Source organism: Phyllobates terribilis, unplaced genomic scaffold, assembly GCF_046119375.1.
Source record: "Phyllobates terribilis strain yellow unplaced genomic scaffold, ASM4611937v1 Scaffold_9__5_contigs__length_417890890, whole genome shotgun sequence".
In the NCBI taxonomy this organism is placed as follows: Eukaryota; Metazoa; Chordata; class Amphibia; order Anura; family Dendrobatidae; genus Phyllobates; species Phyllobates terribilis.
Window position 1 is genome coordinate 230,750,616 of NW_027362769.1, and position 23,375 is coordinate 230,773,990.

General features: G+C 52.0%; 1 long non-coding RNA gene across 1 annotated transcript in view; it reads left to right on the forward strand.

Moving 5' to 3' along the window:
• Nucleotides 1-23,375, forward strand: part of LOC141160944 (uncharacterized) — a 94,189-nt gene that overhangs the window by 65,050 nt on the left and 5,764 nt on the right. Inside the window, exon 2 of the long non-coding RNA XR_012250587.1 lies at nucleotides 21,059-21,116. This is a non-coding gene — a long non-coding RNA (uncharacterized lncRNA). The remainder of the gene's footprint in view (nucleotides 1-21,058; nucleotides 21,117-23,375) is intronic.

Here is a 23,375-nt window from a genome sequence, read left to right on the forward strand (position 1 = left end):
CTCTCTCTCTTCTGTAGAGTGTAAGCTCTTATGATCAGCAGGGTCCTCTCTCTCTCCTGTGGATGGTAAGCTCTTATGGTCAGCGGGGACCTCTCTCTCTCCTGTAGAATGTAAAGCTCTTATGGTCAGTGGGGTTCTCTCTCTCTCCTGTCAGTGTAAAGCTCTTATGGTCAGCGGTATTCTCTCTCTCGCCTGTAGAGTGTAAGCTGTTATGGTCAGTGGGTCCTCTCTCTCCTGTACAGTGTAAGCTCTTATGGTCAGCAGGGTCCTCTCTCTCCTGTAGAGGGTAAGCTCTTATGGTCAGCAGGGTCCTCTCTCTCTCCTGTAGAGTGTAAGCTCTTATGGTCAGCGGGGTCCTCTCTCTCTCCTGTAGAGTGTAAGCTCTTATGGTAAGCGGGGTCCTCGCGCTTTCCTGTAGAGTGTAAGCTCTTATTTTCAGTGGGGTCCCCTCTCTCTCCTGTAGAGTGTAAAGTCTTATGGTCAGCGGGGTCTTCTCTCTCTCCTGTAGAGTGTAAGCTCTTATGGTCAGCGGGGTCATCTCTCTCTATTTCTCTCTCCTGTAGAGTGTAAGCTCTTATGGTCAGCAGGGTCCTCTCTCTCTCCTGTAGAGTGTAAGCTCTTATGGTCAGCGGGGTCCTCTCTCTCTCCTGTAGAGTGTAAGCTCTTATGGTAAGCGATGTCCTCGCGCTTTCCTGTAGAGTGTAAGCTCTTATTTTCAGTGGGGTTACCTCTCTCTCCTGTAGAGTGTAAAGTCTTATGGTCAGCGGGGTCTTCTCTCTCTCCTGTAGAGTGTAAGCTCTTATGGTCAGCGGGGTCATCTCTCTCTATTTCTCTCTCCTGTAGAGTGTAAGCTCTTATGATCAATGGGGTTCTCTCGTGCTCTCCTTCCTTTAAATTGTGTGCTCTTATGGTCAGTGGGTCCTCTCTGTCCTGTAGAGTGTAAGCTCTTATGGTCAGTGGGGTCCTCTCTCTCCTGTAGAGTGTAAGCTCTTATGGTCAGTGGGATTCTCTCTCTCCCCTGTAAAGTGTAAGCTCTTATCATCAGTGGTGTCCTCTCTCTCCTGTAGAGTGTAAGCTCTTATGGTCAGTGGATCCTCTCTCCTGTAGAGTGTAAGCTCTTATGGTCAGCCGGATCCTATATCTCCTGTAAGTGTAAGCTCTTGTGGTCAGCGGAGTCCTCTCTCTCTCCTGTAGAGTGTAAGGTCTTATGGTCAGCGGGAGTCTCTCTCTCTCCTGTAGAGTGTAAGCTCTTATGATCAGTGGGTCCTCTCTCTCGCTCCTGTAGATTGTATGCTCTTATTGCCAGTTGGGTCATCTCTCTCTCCTGTAGAGTATAAGCTCTTATGGTCAGTGGGGTCCTCTCTCTCCTGTACAGTGTAAGCTCTTATGGTCAGTGGGTCCTCTCTCCTGTAGAGTAAAAGCTCTTATGGTCAGTGGGTCCTCTCTCTCCTGTAGAGTATAAGCTCTTATGGTCAGCGTGGTCCTCTCTCTCTTCTGTAGAGTGTAAGCTCTTATGATCAGCAGGGTCCTCTTTTTCTCCTGTAAAATGTAAGCTCTTATGATCAGCGGGGTCCTCATTCTCTCCTGTAGAGTATAAGAACTTATGGTCAACGGGGTCTTCTCTATCTACTGTAGAGTGTAAAGCTCTTATGGTCAGTGGGGTTCTCTCTCTCTCCTGTAGAGTGTACGCTTTTATGGTCAGCGGTATTCTCTCTTTCTCCTGTAGAGTGTAAGCTATTATGATCAGTGGGGACCTCTCTTGCCTCTAGAGTGTAAGCTCTTATGGTCAGTGGGTCCTCTCTCTCCTGGAGAGTGTAAGCTCTTATGGTCAGCAGGGTCCTCTCTCTCTCCTGTAGAGTGTAAGCTCTTATGGTCAGCGAGGTCCTCTCTCTCTCCTGTAGAGTGTAAGCTCTTATGGTCAGCGGGGTCATCTCTCTCTATTTCTCTCTCCTGTAGAGCGTAAGCTCTTATGGTCAGTGCGTCCTCTCTCTCCTGTAGAGTGTAAGCTCTTATGGTCAGCGGGGTCCTCTCTCTCTCCTGTAGATTGTAAGCTCTTATTGCCAGTGGGGTCATCTCTCTCTCCTGTAGAGTATAAGCTCTTATGGTCAGTGGAGTCCTCTCTCTCCTGTTGAGTGTAAGTGACGCGCCCCCTGGGCCGTGTGGGGAACCCGGAACCGGACCTTTTGTGGGATGGTGGGGGTTGTAGTCTCCGCATGGCGGTGACCCGGTCCGTGGCTCAGGGTGGTCAAACCGAATGGCAGTCTGTTTGTTGTATTTTAAATGTCCGACCACGCCACCCGTGGATTGCGGTCAGGATGAACCGCCGCTGCAGGGCAGACCGCTGAGGCTGGTGTTGTGGGTGCAGCAGAGTGTAATACAACTCCCCACGGGAGGAGTGTAGCCTCAGGGCAGTGTATAGGGATGTTGGTGGTGATGGTGCGCCGGAGCAGCAGTAACCACACGGAGTCTGTCATGCAATTCAGGGTATTTACTGTTGGTGGTATTAAGGGACCCGTCCGGAATACAGGTTAACAATAGAGGCCTGGTCAGTCTGAGAGCAACTGGGAAATCCTGCTGGTCAGGGGGAGTTTGTAGGCCTACCGTGCTGACTTCGCTCTTTCTTGGCTATCCCGCTGTAGTGTAGTGGTAACCCACGTCCCTGAGTGTACCGTGTTGTTCTCGCCCGTATGACTGGCGACTCGGGCCTTCCGTACTTCTCACCCCTCCGGGGTAGTAGTGGTCCCTCTCGTGTGGCTGAGCCTCCGGGTTTCCTTGGGCCAGAGGACTTGAAGTCCCTTGCGTGGTGGTTTTCTGCTGCTGGGCTTATAACCCTCACAGCCTCGGACTCCAGTGTCCGGCTTTTCAAGTCTCTAGTCAGGATGAGCTCTTTTGGCTCCCCTCGTGTTCCTTCTCTGCCTACAGGGACTCCTCAGCCTGCTGCTGACCTGTCCCTGTCTCTGGAACTAGACTGGAACTTGTCTCTGGCTTCACTAGACTGTCAAACCCCGCCCCAGATCCAGTTTATAAAGGGCAGGTTTCTCCCCTCCCTGGACTGAGGCAGGAGGTGCTGCATGCTAATTGTCCCCAACCAGGGAACCTCCCACCTGCTCTCAGACATGACATTGCTGCCACTGTGGCGATCCGACCTGGGGTGCCACATTCCCCCCCTAGTGAAATTTAGTACTCTGGGACTAAACACATTTTGCAAAAATACAACATAACAGAGGATAAGCAATAACATAAACATATATACAAGTACATTTAGTTTTTATAGGTCACGGCGCTTCCGTGACCGGGTGTCCATGTCACTCAACGAGGTGAAGTCTTGAACGGTGCGGGGACCTGTCCCCACAAACCCCAAGTTCCTGACCTTGGGCGTGGCGGCAAGGCTGAAGCTATCTACTTTGGACCACAAGGGGGCCACGCCGGACAGGTTTTTCATCTGTGGCTATCTTCGCAAGAGGGCACCAGGTGCAACTATCTACATGGTAGTTCCGGTTATTCACTGTCCATAACCTGCTAGTCCATGAACCCTGTCGGGTAACTAGAAAAACATAATTAGTAACCAGGCAACAAACATTAAACATTTGCAATATACAGGTAGATATATACTTTGCATTCAGATTCTCTAGCGAGCGGGCATTTGACCTTTAGTGCTCCTGGTGGACCTACGTAACCCACTGTCTGGTGGTACTCTACTCGTGTCCCCTGTTTCCACCCCCTGTGTACTGGGTGTGCTCGTGTCTGCACTAGAGGTGTTTGCTGATGTTACGGGTAGGTTGGGCAGCTTTCTGCGCACTCTTTGGCTCACCACGGGCATGGCAGGTTCACTACTAGCAGAGGGTTGATTCTCCTGAGCTGCTGGTACGTACTCTTCTGTCTCCGGGGCCACTTGCTGTTCCAACACTACTGGCTCTTCTGCGGGCTCTTGAGGGGTTGGCTGGAGGAAGGTAAGGACTGGTACCACTATGGCGTTGTTGATTTGTGTCCAGGACCGGGGAAATTCTCTGAGCACTGTACTGACCATTTCTTCCCTTTCCTCTGCGGGTTGAGGGCTATCTTGGTCTTCATCAGCACTTTGCAGCTGTTCGGTACACCTCTTCAGGTGGTCTCTGGAGACAGTGGCTGTGGTCTCTCCTCCATCCTTACTGATAACACACACCTTTGGGTTTTCATGGCTTGACGGCAGTACGGTGTACGGGTCTTTCTCCCACGGGTCATCCAACTTGTGGAGCCGTCTCTTCCTCTTCAAGACCTGCTCTCCAGGTGCCAAGGGATCAGCAGGAGCATACTGGTTGTAATTCCTCTCTTGCCTCTCTCTTGCTTGAGATAGACTTCGCTCCACGCACTCCTGTACTTTCCGGTACTGCTGCTGTCGTTCTGTGTCCCAGTCTGCTTCTGGTGAGGTGTCCTCAGGTGTCAGGACTCCCATCTCCAGGTCAATTGGCAGCTTACCAGGTCTTGCTCTCATTAGGTAAGCCGGGGTGCAGTTGGTAGAACCCACTGGGATATGGTTATACAAGTCCACCAGATCTGGTAGTTTCTCAGGCCACAGGCTGCGTTCCTCCAGGGGCAACGTCTTGAGCAGGTCCAGTACTACCTGGTTCATTTTCTCACACATCCCGTTGGTTTGGGGGTGGTAAGGCGCTGTCCTTATATTCCTGCAACCATACAGGTTGCAGAATTCCTGGAAGACTTCAGCCTCGAACGCTGGACCTTGATCAGTCAACACTTGCTCTGGATACCCGTGTGGACGGCAGAAATGCTGCTGAAAGGCTCTGGCAGCCGTCTGAGCTGTTAAGTCTTTGACAGGGACCACCACTAGGAACAGGGAGTAGTGATCTACGATTGTGAGGGTGTAGACATATCCCGATCTGCTCGGAGCCAGCTTTACGTGGTCCAGGGCCACCAGCTCAAGGGGCTGCTTTGTGAAGATGGGCCGCAGGGGAGTCTTCTGGCTGGCGCGGTCCTTCCTCCTTAGGTTGCACGGGCCACAGTCTCTGCACCATCTCTCTATAGCCCCTCTCATGCCTACCCAGAAGAACCGCTCACGCAACAGGAACTCCAGCTTCCTCCATCCAAAGTGCCCTGCTCCATCATGGTATGCTTCTAGGACCATAGCCGCATCCCGCCTTGGGACCACTACCTGCCAGATCAGCTCGTGTGTTCGAGAGTTGACGGTCCTGCGGCACAGCCTCCCCTCGTAGAGAAACAGCTTGCTCCTCTCCTTCCACAGCTGTTTGGCCTCTTCTGGAGCATCCGGATCAAGGTGGGCATCAGCCTGGGTCAGCATCTCTTTCACCAGGCGGCCTGCGGGGTCACTATCTTGTGTCTCTGCCCAGCTGTGGTGGGGTAAGGGATTGAACGTAGCGGTAGCAGAGCACCTCTCCTTTATGCAGTGGGAGCACTGGTTGATCCCATGACGGTGGAATGCTGGGAGTTCAATTTCTTCCAGTTCTTCTGGATCCTCTCCCCTGTCCTGCAAGTGAGGCATTCTGGACAATGCATCTGTGTTGGCATTTGCGCGCCCTGTCCGGTATTTGATGGTAAATTCATAATTGGACAGCCGGGCCATCCATCTCTGCTCTAGGGCACCAAGTCTTGCATTGTCCAGGTTTGTCAACGGGTTGTTGTCTGTGTACACCGTGAACTTAGAAGAAGCCAGGTAATGCTTGAAGCGTTCGGTGAGTGCCCACACCACTGCCAGGAACTCTAGCTTGAAGGAGCTATAATTCTCAGGGTTTCTCTCTGTGGGTCTCAGCTTTCTGCTAGCATAAGCGATTACCCGTTCTCTGCCCTGCTGGATCTGGGACAGTACAGCTCCTATCCCCACGTTACTGGCGTCGGTGTGGAGGATAAAAGGCTGGCAGTAATCAGGGTAGGCCAGGATCTCATCCCCCGTGAGGGCCATCTTCAGTTGGCGGAAAGACTCCTCCTCCCGCTTGTCCCACTCAAAGGGCGGCTTCTGACTTTTAGTCTTTGACTGACCTAACAGGAGGTCCTGCATAGGGGCTTCCATTTTGGTGAACCCGGAGATGAATCTTCGGTAGTAGCCTACCAACCCGAGGAACTGCCGCACTTCCTTTATGCTGGAGGGTCTTGGCCAGTCCTTAATCACCGTGATCTTGTCAGGGTCTGGAGCTACTCCGTCAGCACTCACCACGTGCCCCAGGTACTGTACTTTTGGCTTCAGTAGATGACACTTGGAGGGTTTCACCTTTAGGCCGAAGCCTGTCAGGGCATCGAACACCTCTGCCAGGTGCTTTAGATGTTCCTCATAGGTCTTGGAATACACGATGACATCGTCCAGGTAGAGTAGGACCGTCTCGAAATTCCTGTGCCCCAGACAGCACTCCATCAGCCTCTGGAAGGTCCCTGGTGCGTTGCAGAGTCCGAACGGCATACAGTTGAATTCACTGAGACCCATCAGGGTGGTGAAGGCGGTCTTCTCCTTGTCCGACTCTGCTACAGGAACCTGCCAGTACCCGCTAGTGAGATCCAAAGTAGAGAAGAAGTTAGCAGATTTTAGTGCAGCCAAAGACTCCTCTATCCTAGGTAATGGGTACGCATCTTTGTGTGTTATTCTGTTGACCTTTCTATAATCTACACACATCCTTATCGTGCCATCTTTCTTTTTTACAAGAACTAGAGGAGCTGCCCAGGGGCTACAGCTATCCCTGATCACCCCAGCCTCCTTCATTTCTCGCAACATACCCTTGGCATTCTGATAGTGTGCAGGGAGTACAGGCCAGTATCTCTCTTTTATGGGTGGATGGTCTCCTGTGGGGATTTGGTGTTCTACCCCCTTTACTTGCCCAAAGTCTAGCGGGTGTTTACTAAAGACTCTTTCGTACTCCTGAACCACTCGGTAGACTCCCTGTTTTTGGTGTGAGGGAGTGGAGTCGGTGCCCACATGCAGTTTCTGACACCAGTCCTCCATTTGTTTCTTGGAGCCGTTACCCTCCTCTGGTTGAGATGGAGGCAAGGGTTCCACGGCTTTTACAGCGTTCTGGTTAATGGTGAACAATTTGGCTAGAGTGGCATACCGGGGCAAGTGTACTTCTCTTTCCCCAATATTTAGGATGCGGACTGGTACCCTCCCATGGCAGACATCAACCACCCCCCGTGCTGTCTGAGTAAATGGGTTCTACCATAGCTTGGTAGTCTCTACCTCTTAACCCGATTGCAGACCGGCACCAGATCATCACCATACGCTACCAATCTCACCACCAGACAGTTCTACCTGTTGCCGCTTCATCAGGGCTCTGATCTCCTTTTATAAGACACGCTGCTGGCTGGAGCTGCCATTCATTGCAACCTGCTGTAATATAACAATTATCTCTGAAAGACAATTTTCAATAACATTAGTACCCAAGGTTATTTTAGGGTGACTTTCACGACGGTCAATGTCCACAATGATCAGTCCTTGCGCCGGCAGTTCAACTTTACCAATCTTGATGGTCACCTCCTTGAACCCCACCTGCGGCACGGACTGACCATTGCTGGCGATGATGCTCAAGTCATTATCTGGGTAGCGGGTAATAGCCGTGTCATCCCAGTACCGCTTGAAAAGTACATAGGGGATGGTGGTTACCTGTGACCCGGTGTCCAACAGTGCACTCATGGGAATGCCATCCACTACCACAGGCAAGACCGGTCGTCCCCCCACATACTTGTCACGCCAGTTTGACGGGCCTGATGATCTTACACCTGGGGGTTGGCCCTCTGCCCCAGGTTGGGCCCGTTTAAATTACAGTACCTCGCAATATGTCCTGGCTGGCTGCAGCGGCGGCAGATGGGTTGTCCATCCTGGTCGTAGCGGTCCGTTGGCTTCCCTCTGGACGGTGGGATCCTCTTCTGTCGGCGCCACGGGACGTCCTCCGGACTGGTAGCCAGCTGGATCTTTCCTGGAGAGGATACCTGCAATGACTGCACAGTCCTGGTTAGTGCGGCAATGCTTTTAGTCAGTTCTTGGACCTGATGGTGCAGGTCTGTAGACGGGGTACTATTCTGTACGTCGGCTCCTGCAGATTCTGTAGACTGGGGCGCCGCCTCTTGGTGATAAGTGATAGCAGGGCGTCTGGAGGCCGCAACGCCACCCGGTGCGGGTTCTCGGAGTACCCGGATGGCTTTGTCTTTAAACTGTGCAAAGTCTAACTCAGGGTTCTGCATGGCCATCAGGCGTAACTGGGTTCTGTGGGCGCTGGACAGCAGACCCTCAATGAATTGTTCAGTCAGCAGTTCATCTGCATTCCTCACACTGTCAGGGTCTGCCTGCTTGATGGCTCTCAGGGCCTCTTGCAAATTCAAAGCATAGTCTCTTATACTGTCTTGGGCCCGCTGCTTGCACCCATAAAATCTCATTTTGATCTCTGCTGAGGTGCGGGTATCAAAAGTGTCCTTTAGACGGGCCAAAATCTCCTTCACAGTCCCCTTGTCCCTGACTGACCAGGACTTTACTTCTCGTTGGGCCGTGCCGGTTAACTGGCCTATCAGTATGGTCATTTTTTGTTCTTCCGTCAGCAGGTACACCTTGAATAGGCTATATAGTTTCTCTTTAAAGTCGCTCAGGGTATGCGACTCCCCTGAGTACTGGGGCAACCAGGCCGCTCCAGGGATATAAGGCATCGTGAACGGCATTACTGCGGCAGCGGCCGCGCTGGCGGTGACAGTTCCCTACGCTTCTGTCATCCTCTTCCCCCCTAGTCAACCGTGGCCTACCTTCCGTAGCTTTTCTTCTGTAGGCCGCGGCTCCGCAGGCGATCGTCGGGGTTGAGGACCTTGCATCGCGTCCTGGTGACGTCAGCGTCCGCTCGGCTCCTTTCAGGACCTTGCGCAGCGTCCGTGCGTAAGACAGGGCTCCAGTTCTCGCGCGCTTTCGTCGTCCACGCCCCTCTTCTTCCCGCGTGGCATCCCAAAGATGGCGCCCGATGGCGGGAAAATGTCCGCGGATGGCGGGAAACGGTTGCGGATGGCGGGAAACTCCACAAAAGTAAGTTTTACAGTTTTTCCTCAGGCACGCAGTACCCGTTGGTGGCGGGCACAAAATCCTGCCGACTACGCCAAAAGTTGACGCGCCCCCTGGGCCGTGTGGGGAACCCGGAACCGGACCTTTTGTGGGATGCTGGGGGTTGTAGTCTCCGCGTGGCGGTGACCCGGTCCATGGCTCAGGGTGGTCAAACCGAATGGCAGTCTGTTTGTTGTATTTTAAATGTCCGACCACGCCACCCGTGGATTGCGGTCAGGATGAACCGCCGCTGCAGGGCAGACCGCTGAGGCTGGTGTTGTGGGTGCAGCAGAATGTAGTACAACTCCCCACAGGAGGAGTGTAGCCTCAGGGCAGTGTATAGGGATGTTGGTGGTGATGGTGCGCGGGAGCAGCAGTAACCACACGGAGTCTGTCATGCAATTCAGGGTCTTTACTGTTGGTGGTATTAGGGGACCTGTCCAGAATACAGGTTAACAATGGAGGCCTGGTCAGTCTGAGAGCAACTGGGAAATCCTGCTGGTCAGGGGGAGTTTGTAGGCCTACCGTGCTGACTTCGCTCTTTCTTGGCTATCCCGCTGTAGTGTAGTGGTAGCCCACGTCCCTGAGTGTACCGTGTTGTTCTTGCCCGTATGACTGGCGACTCGGGCCTTCCGTACTTCTCACCCCTCCGGGGTAGTAGTGGTCCCTCTTGTGTGGCTGAGCCTCCGGGCTTCCTTGGGCCAGAGGACTTGAAGTCCCCTGCGTGGTGGTTTTCTGCTGCTGGGCTTATAACCCTCACAGCCTCGGACTCTAGTGTCCGGCTTTTCAAGTCTCTAGTCAGGATGAGCTCTTCTGGTTCCCCTCCTGGCCTCGTGTTCCTCCTCTGCCTACAGGGACTCCTCAGCCTGCTTCTGACCTGTCCCTGTCTCTGGAACTAGACTGGAACTTGTCTCTGGCTTCACTAGACTGTCTAACCCCGCCCCAGATCCAGTTTATAAAGGGCAGGTTTCTCCCCTCCCTGGACTGAGGCAGGAGGTGCTGAATGCTAATTGTCCCCAACCAGGGAACCTCCCACCTGCTCTCAGACATGACATTGCTGCCACTGTGGCGACCAGACCTGGGGTGCCACATAAGCTCTTATGGTCAGTGGGTCCTCTCTCTCTCCTGTAGAGTAAAAGCTCTTATGGTCAGTGGGGTCCTCTCTTTCTCCTGTAGAGTATAAGCTCTTATGGTCAGCATTGTCCTGTCTCTCTTCTGTAGAGTGTAAGTTCTTATGATCAGCAGGGTCCTCTCTTTCTCCTGTAGAATGTAAGCTCTTATGGTCAGCGGGGTCCTCATTCTCTCCTTTAGAGTATAAGATCTTATGGTCAGCGGGGTCCTCTCTCTCTCCTGTAGAGTGTACTGTACGCTCTTATGGTGAGCGATATTCTTTCTCTCTCCTGTAGATTGTAAGCTATTATGATCAGTGGGGACTTCTCTCGCCTGTAGAGTGTAAGCTCTTATGGTCAGTGGGTCCTCTCTCTCCTGTAGAGTGTAAGCTCTTATGGTCAGCATGGTCTTGTCTCTCCTGTAGTCTAAGCTCTTATGGTCAGCGGGGTCTTCTCGCTTTCCTGTAGAGTGTAAGCTCTTATGATCAGTGGGGTCCTCTCTCTCCTGTAGAGTGTAAGCTCTTATGGTCAGCGGGGTCTTCTCGCTTTCCTGTAGAGTGTAAGCTCTTATGGTCAGTGGGGTCCTCTCTCTCCTGTAGAGTGTAAGCTCTTATGGTCAGTGCGTCCTCTCTCTCTCGCCTGTAAATTGTAAGCTCTTATGGTCGGCGGGTTTCTCTCTCTCTCTTTCTGTCTCTCCTCCACCCAATGTGCATTTCCTGAGCAATTACAAGCTTTCCAGTGTTGATATTTGCACAGGTTTATTTGCAGAAAATAATTTTTTTGGGTAAAGTTCAGCAAAGTCAGCAATTTTGAATTTCAACACATCTCTATTTTATAGACTTTAACCAAGGCCCCGATTCATTAAGACTGGCCAGTCTTTGCAAATTTTGCAAATCCAAAGAACTAGACACTCATAGATATGAGATAGGAAATATACATGCAGCCCAAAAGTGAGTGTACAACATTTTGGCCATAAACCATGACGTTAATCATGTACACAGTTGGTTTTTGCAGAGACATGAATCAAGTTGTGATAAAGCCTTATAGCAGAAGCACAGGATGTCTGAAGTGGTAAGAATGCGCCGACCACTACAAGGCACCCTGTGCTGATGTTAGTCTCATGTGTATGGGACAAACTGCAGCCCGCAGGCCACATCCGGCCCTCTGGCGGTCCAGTCTGGCCCGCGGACCGAGACACCTGAAGGGCTGAAACAGGGCCGCAGCATGGCATCTATCTGCCCCCCCTCACTGTCACCGCTATCTGCATCCTCGGGATGTAGAAAGCAGTGAATACACTGGTGGAGGACAGGGCCGCTGGCTCCATCTTGCACCAATCAGCACGTGAGACAGCAGGCGCGATTACATCATTTCATCGCATCTGCTGTGCACTGAGGAGAGTCCGTGCATCAGAGAGAGCAGAGCGCCAGGGAACGGGAGTGAGGTGAGTATGTGCTGTTGTATTTTTTTTCTATGTGTATGGAATGTTTGTATGTATATAGGAGGCTATGTGGGGGCTCATACTATATATAGGAGGCTATTTGGGGGCTCATGCTGTGTATAGGAGGCTATATGGGGCTCATGCTGTATATAGGGGGCTATGTGGGGGTCCATGCTGTATATAGGAGGCTCTGTGGGGGCTCATGCTGTATATAGGAGGCTATGTGGGGCTCATACTGTATATAGGAGGCTATTTGGGGTCTCATGCTGTGTATAGGAGGCTATATGGGGCTCATGCTGTGTATAGGGGGCTATGTGGGAGCTCATGCTGTATATTGGAGGCTATGTGGGGTTCATACTGTAATTAGAGGTGATATTTGGGGGCTCATATTTGTAGTGCCGGCGTCCCTGCCCTCTGCTAGGCAGGGACGCTGTTCCCCTCACCGCTCTGCTCCGTGCCCGGCGTCCCTCTCCCGCTCTGCTGGCAGCGTGCGCTCCTTCCCGGCCACTGTGCTTAGGGCGCGCGCGCGCACCCTCCCTCCCTCTTAAAGGGGCCGCGCGCACCGTCCTAAGGAGTCCCCGGCCAATGGCCGGAGGACTTTACCATATATAAGGCACCTCCTCCAAAATGGAGGTGCCCGAGCAATGTTGTTGCACCGTTCTACTCTGCTTCAGCCCTCAGGTCCCTTGCCAGTTACCTGCCAGATTCCTGACAGCTTGCTGTCCTAATCCTGCCTGATTTCCTGTTACCTGCCTGCCTGCCTGAGGTCCGACGGTCTGCCTTACAACTCCGGTCAGTCTGTCTAAGGACCAACTTGCCCGCTCACCTGGGAGCGCACATCAGCTACCTGCCTGCTTGCCTGAGGTCCGACGGTCTGCCTTACAACTCCGGTCAGTCTGTCTATGGACCAGCTTGCCCGCTCACCTGGGAGCGCTTCTCCGCTACCTGCCTGCTTGTCTGCCCGGAGGCTCCGCTGTCACGTGCTGTGACCACCAGCTATTCCAGACTCTTGCCCGCTGACCTGGGAGCGCTTCTCCGCTACCTGCCTGCTTGCCAGCCCGGAGGCTCCGCTGTCACGTGCTGTGACCACCAGCTATTCCAGACTCTTGCCCGCTCACCTGGGAGCGCTTCTCCGCTACCTGCCTGCTTGCCTACCTGGAGGCTCCGCCGTCACGTGCTGTGACCACCTGCTATTCCAGAGACTCTCGCTTGCTCACCTGGGAGCACACATCCTCCATCTGCCTTGCTAGCCTACCTGGAGGTTCAGCCATCACAGGTCGTACCTACCCTTTACCTAGAGACTGCCCCGGTCACTTGCCGTGACCTCCAGCCCGTTCTTCCAGAGACTGCCCCGGTCACTTGCCGTGACCTCCAGCCCGTTCTTCCAGAGACTGCCCTGATCACTTGCCGTGACCTCCTGCCCGTACACCCAGAGACTGTCCCGGTCACCTGCTGTGACTGCCTGCCTGGTCGCCACCCGCTCCCTTACAAGGACCGCTCCCTTGTATAGTAGCCCAGAGGTTCCGCCTCCCAGACCCGTTACAATATTGTTTATAGAGAGGCTATGTGGGGGCTTACATTGTACATAGGAGGCTATGTGGGGCTCATGCTGTATATAGGAGGCTATGTGGGGCTGATACTGTATATAGGAGGCTATGTGAGGCTCATACTGTATTTAGAGGTGCTATGTGGGGGCTCATATTGTTTATAGAGAGGCTATGTGCGGGATTACATTGTACATAGGAGGCTATGTGGGGGCTCATACTGTACATAGGAGGTTATGTGGGGCTGATGATATATATAAGAGGCTACATATGTATATGCATATATAGGGATTTTAACATTCCACCAAGAGGAATTTCACAGAGAGGTTTTGCTCTGATGGACTCATGAACCGTGGACCACCATGGTAGACTCCGCAAGTTCATACATCACATGAACAGCTATGTGAAAGTTCACCATGTCATGTGTAACGGGTCTGGGAAGGCGGAACCTCTGAGCTACTATACAAGGGGGCGGTCCTTGTAAGGGAGCGGGTGGCGACCAGGCGGGCAGTCACAGCAGGTGACCGGGACAGTCTCTGGAAGAACGGGCAGGAGGTCACGGCAAGTGACCGGGGCAGTCTCTGGATGAACGGGCAGATGGTCACGGCAAGTGACCGGGGCAGTCTCTGGGTGAACGGGCAGATGGTCACGGCAAGTGACCGGGGCAGTCTCTGGGTAAAGGGTTGGTACGACCTGTGGCGGCTGATGGTAGACGTGAGCTCCCAGGTGAGCAGGCGAGAGTCTCTGGATAAACGGGTGGTCACAGCATGTGACGGCGGAGCCTCCAGGAAGACCAACAGACAGGCGGCAGATGAGCGCTCCCAGGTGAGCGGGCAGAAGTCTCTGGACAGGCGGGTGGTCACAGCACGTGACGGCAGAGCCTCCAGGTAGGCTAGCAGACAGGCAGCAGATGAGCGCTCCCAGGTGAGCGGGCAGGAGTCACTGGACAGGCAGGTGGTCACAGCACGTGACGGCGGAGCCTCCAGGTAGGCTAGCAGGCAGGTAGCAGATGTGCGCTCCCAGGTGAGCGGGCAAGCTGGTCCATAGACAGACTGACAAGAGTTGGAAGGCAGACCGTCGGACCTCAGGCAAGCAGGCAGGTAGTTGATGTGCGCTCCCAGGTGAGCGGGCAAGCTGGTCCTTAGACAGACTGACAGGAGTTGTAAGGCAGACCGTCGGACCTCAGGCTAGCAGGCAGGTAGCAGAATATCAGGCAGGAATAAGACAGCAAGCTGGCAGGAATCTGGCAGGTAACTGGCAACGGGACCTGAGGGCTGAAGCAGAGTAGTGAACAGTGCAACAACATTGCTCGGGCACCTCCATTTTGGAGGAGGTGCCTTATATATGGTGAAGTCCTCCGGCCATTGGCCGGGGACTCCTTAGGACGGCGCGCGCGGCCCCTTTAAGAGGGAGGGAGAGCGCGCGCGCGCGCCCTAAGCACAGTGGCCGGGAAGGAGCGCGCGCTGCCAGCAGAGCGGGAGGAGGACGCCGGGCACGGAGCAGAGAGGTGAGGGGAACAGCGTCCCTGCCTAGCAGAGGGCAGGGACGCCGGCACTACAGTACCCCCCCTTTAGGCCCCCCCTTTTTTAGGCCAGACAGAAATTTAGCAAGGATGAGCGGGGCATGGATGTTCTCCCGGGGCTCCCACGTTCTCTCCTCAGGACCAAACCCCTTCCAATCTACTAGAAAAAAGGTCTTTCCTCTTACCCTTTTGGTGGCAAGAATGTTCTCTACCTCAAACTCGTCCTCAGCAGAAACCGGAGCAGGAGGCGTACCTGTAGACTTGGAAAAAGAGTTAAGTACCACAGGTTTGAGGAGAGATACATGGAAGGAGTTAGGGATCCGTAAGTTGGCCGGGAGTTTCAATTTATAGGCCACCGGGTTGATCTGACTGATGACCTCCAGAGGACCGATGAACCGAGGCCCTAACTTGTAAGAAGGTATCTTGAGTCGGACATATTTAGATGAGAGCCAGACTTTATCTCCAGGACGAAATTGTGGAGGATCCAGGCGTTTTTTGTCAGCGTGTCTTTTCATCCGTTCGGACGACTGAAGGAGTGCGGATCGGGTACTCTCTCAAATGGAGGAAAATTTGCTAACGAGAGATTCCGCAGCCGGGTTGTCCACAGAGGTGGAGACAGGAAAAGGAATCCGAGGATGCTGACCGAAGACTACAAAAAACGGGGATTTGGAGGAGGATTCGCTCTCGTGATTGTTATAAGAGAACTCGGCCCATGGTAGGAGATCCACCCAGTCTGAATGATGGGCATTAACGAAGTGCCGGAGGTAACTGGTCAGGTTCTGATTGATCCGCTCCACTTGACCATTGGACTGTGGGTGGTAAGCGGAAGAGAAGTCCAGGGTGACGTCTAGCAGTTTACAAGTGGCTCTCCAGAAGCGTGAGGTGAACTGTACCCCACGATCCGACACGATGTGGAGGGGCAGGCCATGAAGACGAAAGATGTGACGAATAAAGTCTTTAGCTAGCTCGGGTGCAGACGGGAGGCCTGGCAGGGGAACGAAATGAGACATCTTGGAGAAGCGGTCAGCGACCACCCAAATGACCGTACAACCGGCAGAGACTGGGAGGTCAGTTATAAAGTCCATTGCTATATGCTGCCAGGGGGCAGCAGGTACAGAAAGCGGAAGGAGGCGACCGGCTGGCAGATGTCTCGGAACCTTGTTGCGGGCGCAGGACACACAGGCAGAAACAAAGTCTATTACGTCCTTGTGCAGGGTAGGCCACCAGTAGTGCCGGGTAATAAGCTGGAGGGTCTTTTTCTGACCGGCGTTGCCAGCCAGTTTAGACGAGTGACCCCAGTGAAGGATCTTCTCCCGATCAGGTACTGATATGAACGTCTTTCCGGGAGGGAGACGATTTAGACTCACGGGAGCCACCTGCATTACTCTGGCGGGATCGATGATGTGTTTCGGATCTTCCTCGAGATCAGACACCAGAAAGGATCGAGACAAGGCGTCCGCCTTGACGTTTTTGTCAGCCGGGCGAAAATGAAGAACAAAATCAAAGCGAGCAAAAAACAAGGACCACCGGGCTTGGCGCGGGTTAAGTCTCTGGGCATGCTGGAGGTAAGCCAAGTTCTTGTGGTCAGTGTAAATTATTACCGGGTGAAGAGCCCCCTCGAGCAGGTAACGCCACTCCTCCAATGCCAGTTTGATGGCCAATAACTCTCGGTCTCCTATGGAATAATTGCGCTCTGAGGAGGAGAAGAGTTTAGAGAAGAAGCCGCAAGTTACCATCCTCCCGGAAGATGATTTTTGAGTAAGTAAAGCTCCGGCTCCAGAGGAGGAGGCGTCAACTTCCAGGAAGAACTGCTTGTTGCCGTCCGGGCGATGCAGCACCGGGGCAGAAGAGAAGGCCTGTTTTAAGGAAAGAAAGGCCTCCTCTGCTTCGTGCGGCCACTCTTTGGGATTAGTACCCTTACGGGTGAGCGCGGAAATTGGGGCAGTCCGGGAAGAGAAGTGCGGTATGAAGAGGCGGTAGTAGTTGGCGAAGCCCAGGAACCGCTGAATGGCCTTCAACCCCTCCGGTCGAGGCCATTTCTCGATGGCAGACAGTTTCTCTGGATCCATTCGTAGGCCGGTCTGAGAAATAATGTAGCCCAAAAACGGAAGCGAGGTCTGCTCAAAGAGGCACTTCTCGTATTTAGCGAAGAGGTGATTCTGCCTGAGCCCGAGCAGGACCTGACGAACGTCCCTCCGGTGAGTCTGGAGATCCGGAGAGAAGACCAAGATGTCGTCCAGGTACACCACTACGCAGGAGTAGAGAAGGTCCCGGAAGATGTCATTGACCAACTCTTGAAAGACGGCAGGAGCGTTACAGAGACCAAAGGGCATTAACAGATATTCATAGTGGCCGTCCCGGGTGTTGAATGCCGTCTTCCATTCATCCCCCTGACGGATACGAACCAGGTTGTACGCCCCACGGAGGTCCAGTTTGGTGAAGATTCTAGCCCCCCTCAGACGATCAGATAACTCCGGAATGAGCAGAAGGGGGTACTTATTCTTCACCGTGATCTGGTTAAGGCCTCTATAGTCTATACAGGGACGGAGAGAGCCGTCCTTCTTTTTGACGAAAAAGAAGCCTGCTCCCGCCGGGGAGGTAGATTTCCGGATGAATCCCCTGGCCAGATTCTCCTCAATATATTCGGACATCGACCGGGTCTCAGCAGCGGATAATGGATAAATACGCCCACGGGGAGGAGTAGTACCGGGTAACAGGTCGATAGGACAGTCGTATGGTCTATGAGGGGGTAGTGTCTCTGCCTCCTTTTTATTAAAGACATCAGCATAAGACCAATAAGGAATCGGAAGTCCAGGTAGATTAGCTGGGGTAGGAGAAGGACGGACGGGATGGACGGGAACCAGACAGGTCTTATGGCAGTCCTGTCCCCAGCGAAGGACTTCTCCGGTCTGCCAGTCAAGCACGGGTGCATGTCTCTGGAGCCAAGGTAGACTTAGCAAGAGGGCGTGAGAGAGTCCAGGCAGAACATGAAAGGAGATACTCTCAGAATGCAGCATTCCCACCTGCAGAGTAATGGATTCGGTGATGAGTTGGATGGGGCGTGGTAAGAGACCCCCATCCATGGCAGCAACAGACAAGGGTACAGCCAGAGGTTTGGTGGGGATGCGGTATTTCTCTACCAGGGACTGTGAAATAAGATTCCCGGCTGCTCCAGAGTCAAGTTGGGCTAGTTCGAAATAACGGTTCTCCCCGCAGACGATTGAGACTGACAGCAGCAGAGATGGAGAGGATTTATTCTTGTCTAGGTCGACCTCTCTGAGCGAACCTAGACACAGGCGTTTCCCGACCTCTCCGGGCAGGCACGGATCCGGTGCTCCTTACTGCCACAGTAGAAGCAGCTCCCCTCGGCACGGCGTAAGTCCTGACGGGTTTTGACCATCTTGGTCTGGTCGACCTGCATAGGCTCAGGAGAGTGTACCTGGGGAGAGACGGAGGGAGTGACGGGTTTCTGAAAAGTAGGAGCTAGACGTGGAAACCTCCTCTCACGGGTGACCTCTTTGGCACGCTCCTGGAACCGTAGGTCAATCCGGGTGGCAAGAGTTATTAAGTCATCGAGAGTGGTAGGAATGTCCCGACCGGCAAGTTCATCTTTAATACGGCCGGACAGACCCTCCCAGAAGACGGATACCAGAGCGTCGTTATCCCAGGCCAGCTCCGAGGCAAGGGTACGGAACCGTATGGCATATTGGCCCACGGTGAGACTTCCCTGACAGAGGCGTAGCAGTGATGATGCGGATGAGGTCTTCCGTCCGGGTTCGTCGAAGACTTTCCGGAAAGCCGTGAGAAAGGCAGGCAAGTCGGACACCAGGGGGTCTCCTCTCTCCCATAGAGGATTTAGCCAGGCCAGGGCCTCCCCGGTGAGATGGGACATGATGAAGGCAATTTTGGCCCGGTCGGAGTTAAACTGGTGGGACAGGAGTTCAAAGTGCAGGGTGCACTGATTTATGAAGCCCCGAGCCTGGGCGGAGTCGCCTCCGAAGCGAGGAGGTGCAGAAAGCCGGGGTCCGGGGTAGGATACCATGGTATTAGTGGGCAGCGGAGCTGCCGGATTGCGAGTCATGGCACTGGCGGAGGTTGCTGGCGGAGCAGTCAGAGTGTCCAGGCGAGAATTGACATTCTGCAGGTGACCCAGGATGGACTCCTGTTGGGACCTCTGACGGGACAGTTCATGACACAGGTCCGAGAGCGAGGGAGCTTGGGTGCCACCGGGTTCCATGGCCCGAGCAAACTGTAACGGGTCTGGGAAGGCGGAACCTCTGAGCTACTATACAAGGGGGCGGTCCTTGTAAGGGAGCGGGTGGCGACCAGGCGGGCAGTCACAGCAGGTGACCGGGACAGTCTCTGGAAGAACGGGCAGGAGGTCACAGCAAGTGACCGGGGCAGTCTCTGGATGAACGGGCAGATGGTCACGGCAAGTGACCGGGGCAGTCTCTGGGTGAACGGGCAGATGGTCACGGCAAGTGACCGGGGCAGTCTCTGGGTAAAGGGTTGGTACGACCTGTGGCGGCTGATGGTAGACGTGAGCTCCCAGGTGAGCAGGCGAGAGTCTCTGGATAAACGGGTGGTCACAGCATGTGACGGCGGAGCCTCCAGGAAGACCAACAGACAGGCGGCAGATGAGCGCTCCCAGGTGAGCGGGCAGAAGTCTCTGGACAGGCGGGTGGTCACAGCACGTGACGGCAGAGCCTCCAGGTAGGCTAGCAGACAGGCAGCAGATGAGCGCTCCCAGGTGAGCGGGCAGGAGTCACTGGACAGGCAGGTGGTCACAGCACGTGACGGCGGAGCCTCCAGGTAGGCTAGCAGGCAGGTAGCAGATGTGCGCTCCCAGGTGAGCGGGCAAGCTGGTCCATAGACAGACTGACAAGAGTTGGAAGGCAGACCGTCGGACCTCAGGCAAGCAGGCAGGTAGTTGATGTGCGCTCCCAGGTGAGCGGGCAAGCTGGTCCTTAGACAGACTGACAGGAGTTGGAAGGCAGACCGTCGGACCTCAGGCTAGCAGGCAGGTAGCAGAATATCAGGCAGGAATAAGACAGCAAGCTGGCAGGAATCTGGCAGGTAACTGGCAACGGGACCTGAGGGCTGAAGCAGAGTAGTGAACAGTGCAACAACATTGCTCGGGCACCTCCATTTTGGAGGAGGTGCCTTATATATGGTGAAGTCCTCCGGCCATTGGCCGGGGACTCCTTAGGACGGCGCGCGCGGCCCCTTTAAGAGGGAGGGAGAGTGCGCGCACCCTAAGCACAGTGGCCGGGAAGGAGCGCGCGCTGCCAGCAGAGCGGGAGGAGGACGCCGGGCACGGAGCAGAGAGGTGAGGGGAACAGCGTCCCTGCCTAGCAGAGGGCAGGGACGCCGGCACTACATCATGCTACATTTCCTCTGCAGTGCTCACATGTGTGCCCACAGCAATAACAGCATGGGTCCAATATGCCTTCTCCAAGACATGAATATTGATTTGTAGGACTCCGGTCCATCGGCCAGGTCAGTAGTCTGTGGCTTCTGGACAGGAGACCTGCGAATGTAATTATCTCCTGGCATTTCCAGCTCTTCTTTTGATTAGTCGGGCTGGCGCGACATCATCATTGTATTTTGACGCACACATGATGTCACACCAGCCTGGCTAATTAAAAGAAGAGCTGGGAATGCCAGGAGATTATTAGATTCACAGGTCTCCTGTCTGGCGGATGAACTAAAGTCCTGGGAATCAATTCTATCATCTCTACCAGCTTCCTATTAGAGAATCACTTCTTCGTGTCACCTGTAATTAATTGGGGATTAAACATTTTTTCCTAACCAAATATTCAGGAGTGTTCTTTAATTCGCTTCTATATCTGTGTGTTGCTTCATTTAATGCCATAAATGGAAACATGCATATGTATAATGGAAGTCAAATTAATTATTCATTGCAGAGAAATGCAGCAAAAACCTGTTTTATGACTATATATCTCTAAAATTTACAAGTTAGTTTGGCAAATCTGGTAGTTCAGACACCCTTTCCTGTATAGTCATCGTCTGTCATGGAGAATCATCACCTTTAGTCAATTTACAGTGTACTGCTGTTGCCAGCTGTCTGCCAGTGATTGTTTTACAGTAAAGCAAGATGTTATATGGAAGTCTCTGGTCAAGGGCAGGCGGTCTACCATGCCCTAAGGGATAAAACAAAACAGACAAATTGGAGAATTTACAAGAAACCATTGATCAAAATTACACTGCAGTTGCAGGGAGAGAATATTGTATACATTTTCTTAAATATAATAAGAAATGAAATTATTTTTTTTTTTGCTGGTAAAGTATACATCTTATCAGTTCAGGGAAGAAAAGGCAATAAATCAATTAACACTGATGAATTTTAATAAGAAGTGTCACATCACTAAAAGATGTAAGAAAAGGAACTGAATGGATATTATTGTTATTACACAGGACTTGCAAAAAGCAAAGAGGAAGCAGCGAGCTGGATCCCAACCGGATCTCCCTGCAGGTGTGCAAGATGCGAGCCAAGTATGCAGTGTTGTGTCAGCAAGTCTGTTTCTTGGGAATTGAACAATTTGTCATTCCTATTGCACTAAAGTGGAAAGATGACATTATTAGATCATTTTTTTAGCAAGTAAACCTCTTAAAGCAGCTTTGGGGACATTTTTTTTTCTTATGTAAATGCATGTATTTTGGGCTAAAAATCATTTTTGTAATTGTGTTTTATTGAAAATGTTGCACCGTTTGCCTTCGGTTACTTCTGTGTTGCACTGTCCATTGGTGGAACAGAATGGGTTAACTGAGAATCCATCAGTGAGCTGGTTCTGACAGTCCAATGGGAGAATTTCTACTCTTTAATATGTCTTCTTCGTAAGTTCTTCTCGGCTGATTTATCACAGACCACATCAAAGTTGAATGCACAGGGAAGCAAAGAGTTTGGGAAAGCCAAATGGTGAAAATGTTTTAATGAAATTGAAAAAAATTATATTTAACCCCATACACATGCATTTAAGAAAAGGAAAAAATGGCTCCAGAGGTGAACAATAGTTTTACGGACACAACCATTTTAGTCCTCCAGGAGCTACACTTTATTGTTTTTTTATCTCGCCTTTCTATAACTACCATTTAGGTTCAAGTCAGTGTTTAATTTTTTATTAATTTAATACAGTTGAAATCAGAAGTTTACATACACTACAGTACAGACCAAAAGTTTGGACACACCTTCTCATTTAAAGATTTTTCTGTATTTTCATGACTTTGAAAATTGTACATTCACACTGAAGGCATCAAAACTATGAATTAACACATGTGGAATTATACAGTTAACAAAAAAGTGTGAAACAACTGAAGATATCTCTTATATTCTAGGTTCTTCAAAGTAGACACCTTTTGCTTTGATGACTGCTTTGCACACTCTTGGCATTCTTTTGATGAGCTTCAAGTGGTAGTCACCGGAAATGGTTTTCACTTCACAGGTGTGCCCTGTCAGGTTTAATAAGTGGGATTTCTTGCCTTATAAATGGGGTTGGGACCATCAGTTGTGTTGTGCAGAAGTCTGGTGGATACACAGCTGATAGTCCTACTGAATAGACTGTAAGAATTTGTATTATGGCAAGAAAAAAGCAGCTAAGTAAAGAAAAACGAGTGGCCATCATTACTTTAAGAAATGAAGGTCAGTCAGTGTGAAAAATTGGGAAAACTTTGAAAGTGTCCCCAAGTGCAGTTGCAAAAACCATCAAGCGCTACAAAGAAACTGGCTCACATGAGGACCGCCCGAGGAAAGGAAGACCAAGAGTCACCTCTGCTTCTGAGGATAAGTTTATCCGAGTCACCAGCCTCAGAAATCGCAGGTTAACAGCAGCTCAGATTAGAGACCAGGTCAATGCCACACAGAGTTCTAGCAGCAGACACATCTCTTCAGCAACTATTAAGAGGAGACTTTGTGCAGCAGGCCTTCATAGTAAAATAGCTGCTAGGAAACCACTGCTAAGGACAGGCAACAAGCAGAAGAGACTTGTTTGGGCTAAAGAACACAAGGAATGGACATTATACCAGTGGAAATCTGTGCTTTGGTCTCATGAGTCCAAATTTGAGATCTTTGGTTCCAACCACCGTGTCTTTGTGCGACGCAGAAAAGGTGAACGGATGGACTCTACATTCCTGGTTCCCACCGTGAAGCATGGAGGAGGTGTGATGGTGTGGGGGTGTTTTGCAGGTGACACTGTTGGGGATTTATTCAAAATTTAAGGCATACTGAACCAGCATGGCTACCACAGCATCTTGCAGAAGCATGCTATTCCATCCGGTTTGCGCTTAGTTGGACCATCATTTATTTTTCAACTGGACAATGACCCCAAACACACCTCCAGGCTGTGTAAGGGCTATTTGACCAAGAATGAGAGTGATGGGGTGCTACGCCAGATGACCTGGCCTCCACAGTCACCAGACCTGAACCCAATCAAGATGGTTTGGGGTGAGCTGGACCGCAGAGTGAAGGCAAAAGGGCCAACAAGTGCTAAGCATCTCTGGGAACTCCTTCAAGATTGTTGGAAGACCATTTCCGGTGACTACCTCTTGAAGCTCATCAAGAGTGTGCTAAGCAGTCATCAAAGCAAAAGGTGGCTACTTTGAAGATCCTAGAATATAAGACATATTTTCAGTTGTTTCACACTTTTTTGTTAAATATATAATTCCACATGTGTTAATTCATAGTTTTGATGCCTTCAGTGTGAATGTACAATTTTCATAGTCATGAAAATGCAGAAAA